This window comes from Puma concolor, chromosome B3 (genome assembly GCF_028749965.1).
Source record: "Puma concolor isolate L17-30 chromosome B3, mPumCon1.1.hap2, whole genome shotgun sequence".
NCBI lineage: Eukaryota > Metazoa > Chordata > Mammalia > Carnivora > Felidae > Puma > Puma concolor.
This window is the reverse complement of record NC_141672.1, coordinates 13100529-13106542: the sequence shown is the minus strand read 5'-3', so window position 1 is coordinate 13106542 and position 6014 is coordinate 13100529.

The window sequence follows — 6014 nt, the reverse complement described above, 5'->3', positions numbered from 1 at the left end:
TGTGTTCATATTGTTTTATACTTGTCCTTGCAAAAAAAAAAACCTGCCTGTCAGTTCGTCATTTGGATCATCCACCCCCTTAACTCTTAAGCTTTAGGAGTGTCAGGACCAAGTTCACTATACTGAGTGCTGAGGTGTTCTTTTATTAAAGTCAGTTATTTTTCAATCTTCACAATCCGTAGTAGGAGGAATAATATTGTGCCCCTGGACAAATGATTCCTTAGTAAGCTCAGGATGGAGTCCAGTTATGTAACAAACGTGGGAGCCTGTATAATAATTAGAACTTATTCCTACCTGTGGGAAGATGGAGTCTATGGCCATAATTATTTCCATTTTAGAGATCTAGTTCCCCTAATGGGAATAATTGCTCAAGAGGTTTTTTTGTTTTGCTTTTGTTTTACAAAAAAACAAGCAATAGTAGCTTGCTGACACTATTTTCTATGTACCAGATACCTTGCCGAGTGAGAACCTTGCATGCATTGTCCCATTTAATCATGATGATTATGGGTGCAGTGGCCCTGTTACGACCCCATTTTACAGATAAGGAAACTGAAGCCATAGTCCTCCAGTCTCACACATAACAGGCATTATAGTATGTGCTGGTTTTGATCTATTATCAGAGTTCTTGGTTCTGAGCAAAAGAAACTCTCTGGCTACCTTAGGAAAACAGTTTGTTGGGACAAAAACCCCAGATAGCTCTAGGGTCCAGGCAACAGACCCAACAGTCTTTCAAGGCACCACTAAGGGCATGAGTCAGCTACAATTTGGGCCCCTCACCACACAAAGTCATGAGGGAAATCCATCGCTGGCCTGGCTTTGGTTACATTCAGACTCTATGGCTAGACAGGGGCACCCTGGTTGTCAGTCTTAACCAAGTGAGACACGGGGGAGACTTCTCCATAAGAGTCTAAGGGCTGTTAACCACAAGGTAGAAGAATGGATAGTGGTAGGCAAAACACAACAAATCCCCACCCTGTGGAAGGGGTAGTTAAGCGTACAGGCTCCAAAGTCCAGGGCTTCAAATGCCTATAGCACAACTTCCTGTGTGGATTGGGCCAGTCGGTTTATATTGGAACAAACTATACAGGCATACCCCGTTCTATCGTGCTTCACTTAATTGCACTTTGCCGTTAACTGTGTTTTTACAAATGAAAGGTTTGTGGCAACCCTACATCAAGCTAGTCTCTCGGGGCCATTTTCCCAATAGAATCTGCTCACTTTGTGTCTGTGTCACATGTCAGTAATCCTAGCAATATTTCTAACTTTTCTGTTCAGTTTGTTATGGTCATCTGTGATCAGTGATCTTGGATGTTACCATTGTGATTCTTTTGGGGCACCATGAATGGCATCCATATAAGAGTGCACACGTAATATACGTTACACGTTTTGTGTGTTTTGACCGCCTCACCAGTTGGCCATTCCCCCATCTCTTTCTGTGTGCTTGGGCTTCCTTATTCCCTGAGAGACAACAATTTTGAAATTAGGCCAATTAATAACCCTACAGTGGCCTCTAAGTGTTCCAGGGAAAGGAAGAGTCCATTGATGTGCCAAACTTCATTGTTGTCTTTTTGTAAGAAATTGCCACAGCCACCTTTAGCATCCCCCAACCCCGATCAGTCAGCAGCCAGCAACACTGAGGCAAGACCTTGCACCAGCAAAAAGATGACAGCTTGCTGAAAGCTCAGATGATGGTTAGTATTTTTTTCAGCAATAACGTGTTTTTTAATTAAGGTATGTACATTGTTTTTTTAGACATAATGCTCTTGCACACTTAATAGACTACAGTATGGTGTAAACGTAACTTTTATGTGCACTGGGAAACCAAAATATTCATCTGACTTGCTCTGTTGCAATATTGGCTTTATTGTAGTTGTCTACATGCAAACCTGCAGTATCTCTGAGCCCAAATGGGAATGATCCTGTTTCTAAGGGTTGTAGGAGGATTAAGTGATATGAACCAGGCAAAGCACTCAGAGTGCCTGGCACATAGTAAGCACCTTAATATGTTTTAACAATTTTTAATGTCGCTTTCACATATATTGCCTTGTTTACTCTTTTATTACAACCCTAAATGTTCGCATCACCTCTGTTTTTACAAATACAGAAACCGGCTCTGGGGGAGGGGTTCCTAAATGGCTTATTCAAAGCCACCTACCTGATCAGTAGTGAATTGGGTTCTTTTACCATGTCACTTGAACTACAAAAAGGTTCTCTAATATTTATCCTTTCGGCTTCTAGATGAGAATCCTTTAAAGTAACTTCTAATGTTGGGGTGCCTGGGTGGCTCAGGTAACCTTCCAACTCTTAATTCCGGCTCAAGTCATCATCTCACGGTTTGTGAGACTGAGCCCCACATTGGGATCTGCCCTCACAGTGTGAAGCCTGTTTGGGATTCTCTTTCTCTCTCTCAATAAATCAACAGCAACAAAAATAACTTCTGATGTTTTACAGTTTCCTGTAAACAACAGTGTGGTTTATACCATAGGACCTAATGTAGAGCTAAGACATTTTTAGACATTTACTAAGGTTAATTTAAATACGGCAACCTTTCTGGTTTGGTCAAAGTGATAATGCGTTAATCTAGAGATACTGAATCTTTTCTTGTCTTTATTGCCAACTTTATGCTATTCCCCATGGAATTACAGAAAACAGGTATCCCTTGGTCAAAAATGAGCATGAGAAACTTGGAACATATTTATCCAGGAATGCTTATATATTGATTCTGAAAAGTCACCTAATACTTATAAGAGGGAGATATGGGGGTTGGGTTGGGATTTCGTCAAGTGGGTTTCTAACCCTTCCAAAGCTATTTGCAAAGGGTCATTGATGGATATGTGCCAGTCCGAATTAGCAGACTCTGTCCTCACCTTAACCTTGACGTTTTGTAAATTTTCTGGTTGAGGATATTGGCAGCAGGTTAAGAAACTTTGTAAATGACCTGCTGCCTGAAGTACTAGCTCTTGTATGAGAAAACAGAGAATAGGTACCAGCAGGGATCTTGACAATTTGGACCATGGGCAAAATCTAACAAAATGGACTTTCACCTGTGTTTGTAAACCAGGTGCATAAATATATAAGGGAGAGAAAAAGCCTAGAATGCTAGGTTAAAAAAAAAAAAAAGGCATTTTATTAGACTCTAAATTGAGTATAAAGATGGCTGCCAAAAAGGGTAATGGCTTAGGGCCATATTACTAATAGACTAATGGACTCTCCAATTGTTAATAGACTGTTCAAAATAAAGATGGTGATGTCCTGCTACGTTCTACTGGTAAGAGCTTGCTTAGAGGCCTTCATTCAGCACCCCCCACTACACTTTTAACTCTCTTCTGTAATAAGGAATAAATGCATATTATAGAAAGCTTAGAGGGTATAGAAAAGCACAGAGGGAAAAAAATCTTTTACAAAATATAGTACTTTTATTAGTTTGGCCTCTTTCCATCTTTTTAAAGATGAAATGTTTATGTAATTGATATGTATACAAGTTTTCACTGTGCCTTTAGAGAAAACTTCCCCTTTTATAAATATCTTTTTAATGGCTATAGATAGTCCGTCATATGGCTGTATCATTATTTGTTTAGCTCTTCCCAACTGTTGGATGGTTTCCAATTTTTCTCTGTAATCTGGAGTGCAGACAGATTAATTCATAAAACTGTGCATCATGGTGATATTAACACTAGCATATAGTGGCAAAGAGCTACGATTACAAAATACCACTTTTTAAGGACAGTAATCTCTTGAGTTAGGACCCTAGTAGAGTAATCAGCTTGTTGAATAGCCTGGGAACCATAGCAAATAGGAACTAAGGGTATAGGTTGGAACCTGCAATAGCGCTTATTACTGGGAAAATACAAAGCAACAAGCATCCAAGAAGCTGACGGTCAGGTAAGATGCCACTCTTCAGGTTCCCCAAAGTGACCCAGCTTTATGTACTCGTGCAGTAAAGCCTCTTTGGAAAAGAGGAGTTAAGTCTTCAACATTCAACCACTAAATGAGAGCGTCAGTACCCACTATCAACCCCTAAACAGAACAGATCCAAGTTGTTTCCAGTGCTCACATCGTATATGAGAATTTTGGGTGAATTGTATGTATATTTTTGTCTTGCTATTTTTTTTTTTTAACATACAGTGCAATATTGGTTTCAGGAGTAGAATTTAGTGATTCATCACTTACATAAAACACCCAGTGCTCATCACAAGAGCCCTCCTTAATGCCCATCACCCGCTTAGCCCATCTCTCCACCCACCTGCCCTCCATCAACACTCAGTGTGTTCTCTACAGTTAAGAGTCTGTTTTCTGGTTTGCCTCTCTTCCCTCCCCCCACCCCACGTTCATCTGTTTTGTTTCTTAAATTCCACATATGAGTGAAATCGTATAGTATTTGTCTTTCTCTGACTTATTTCGCTTAGCACAATACTTTTTTTCTTTTTAAATTTTCTCTCTCTAATCTTGCGACATCACATTTGACCCTGACCAACCCAAGGGAGCCAGAACAAATTTTTTAAAAAGGTTTGTTAGAGCCATCATTCTCCTCATGACCTCATTACTAGTAATTATTAAAATACGTTTCACAGTGGGTAAAAACAACCATTGTGGCAACTGTACAGAACTCACCCACGGACATCATCCTCCAGCAGCCATTCCAAGGTGAGTTCTTCATTCCATGACCTCAGCTTCCTAAAAAGTGAGACCAATACCAGCATATTTAGCCCTCATGTGCTCCAAAAGGATTAATTTCTATTGGCAATCCTATGGATTGATGAAGGGCAACAGAAACAAACTGTAGTGATAAGAGTATGCTATGCACTGCTTAGCACACTAGGGAGAGAGGATCTGTGTTTCTGTTTAGTTGCTGACCCAGACTAAAGAGGATTCGTAGCGAACACTTCCTGTGTATCACACACTTACGTGCCTTGAGTTACTTGTATTGAATCCTCACAGCCGACTATGCCGACCTAACAAGTAAGTCATCCCCGCTCTGTAGGTGAGAAAGTGAAGCCTCCCCTAAGTCTCTCCAGGCATCAATTGCTAGTGAATAAGAACCGTATCCAGGATATGCATCCAGATTGGAGTATTCCAAAGTGTTCCCCTCTTGGACAGATTTGAGACTTCAACAAGAGTGACTACCATTGGAGACCTGTCCTGATGCAGCCACAAATAGGTGTTCGGGAAAGAGGAAGGAACCAGCTGCATGGATTGAATAGAGAACATTCACGGATGTCAAGATGTTCACGAAACAAGTGTTATTTCCTATCTTTCAGAGAAGGAAATCTCCATGCTTCTCTGTCTGTTGTTGAAACTCCAGCATCTGTATATTCCCAGGGCTTCAACTTGCCCTCCTCCCCACCACTTCAAAATAGAAACAGTGGTCATCTTAGTGTGTAATCGGGACTCACGTGATGTTTTCCCTGTTGTAAATGCTTTCACAGCAACATGCTGCTTCACCTGTCCCACTTCGGGAGCACATTTCTGCTGTTGATAGAGCCTCTCCAGACAGATTCGACATTTTGAGATCTCCACCTTTGAGCTAAAGTAGGGAAAGGACTAGTGTCAAATGCAAATTCAGAAACTAAGGAACACCTACAACCTCAGCAAGCTGAGATGCACAAAATGATAAACAGGTCTTTGGAGTTGCTAACCCTAACTTCCATTCTAACACTCTGTGAAGGCACCAATAGCAAAGGAAGATAGGGACCCCGACACCCGGACTCACTATACCACAGGCACTGGGCTAGGCCCTTTATTAGGACATTTTTTGCATTGTAAACCTGGTTGACATTGAACATTCGTGGGTAGGGAGTAGTAGCTGATCACAGTGTAGACACACTAGGTAACACCTATTTTCTTTTTAATGTTCGATTATTTTTGAGAGAGAGAGGGAGCGAGCGTGAGCAGGGGAGGGGCAGAGAGAGAGGGAGATACAGAATCCAAAGCAGGCTCCAGGCTCCGAGCTGTCAGCAGAGAGCCCAATGTGGGGCTAGAACCCACAAACTGAGATCATGACCCGAGCTGAAGTC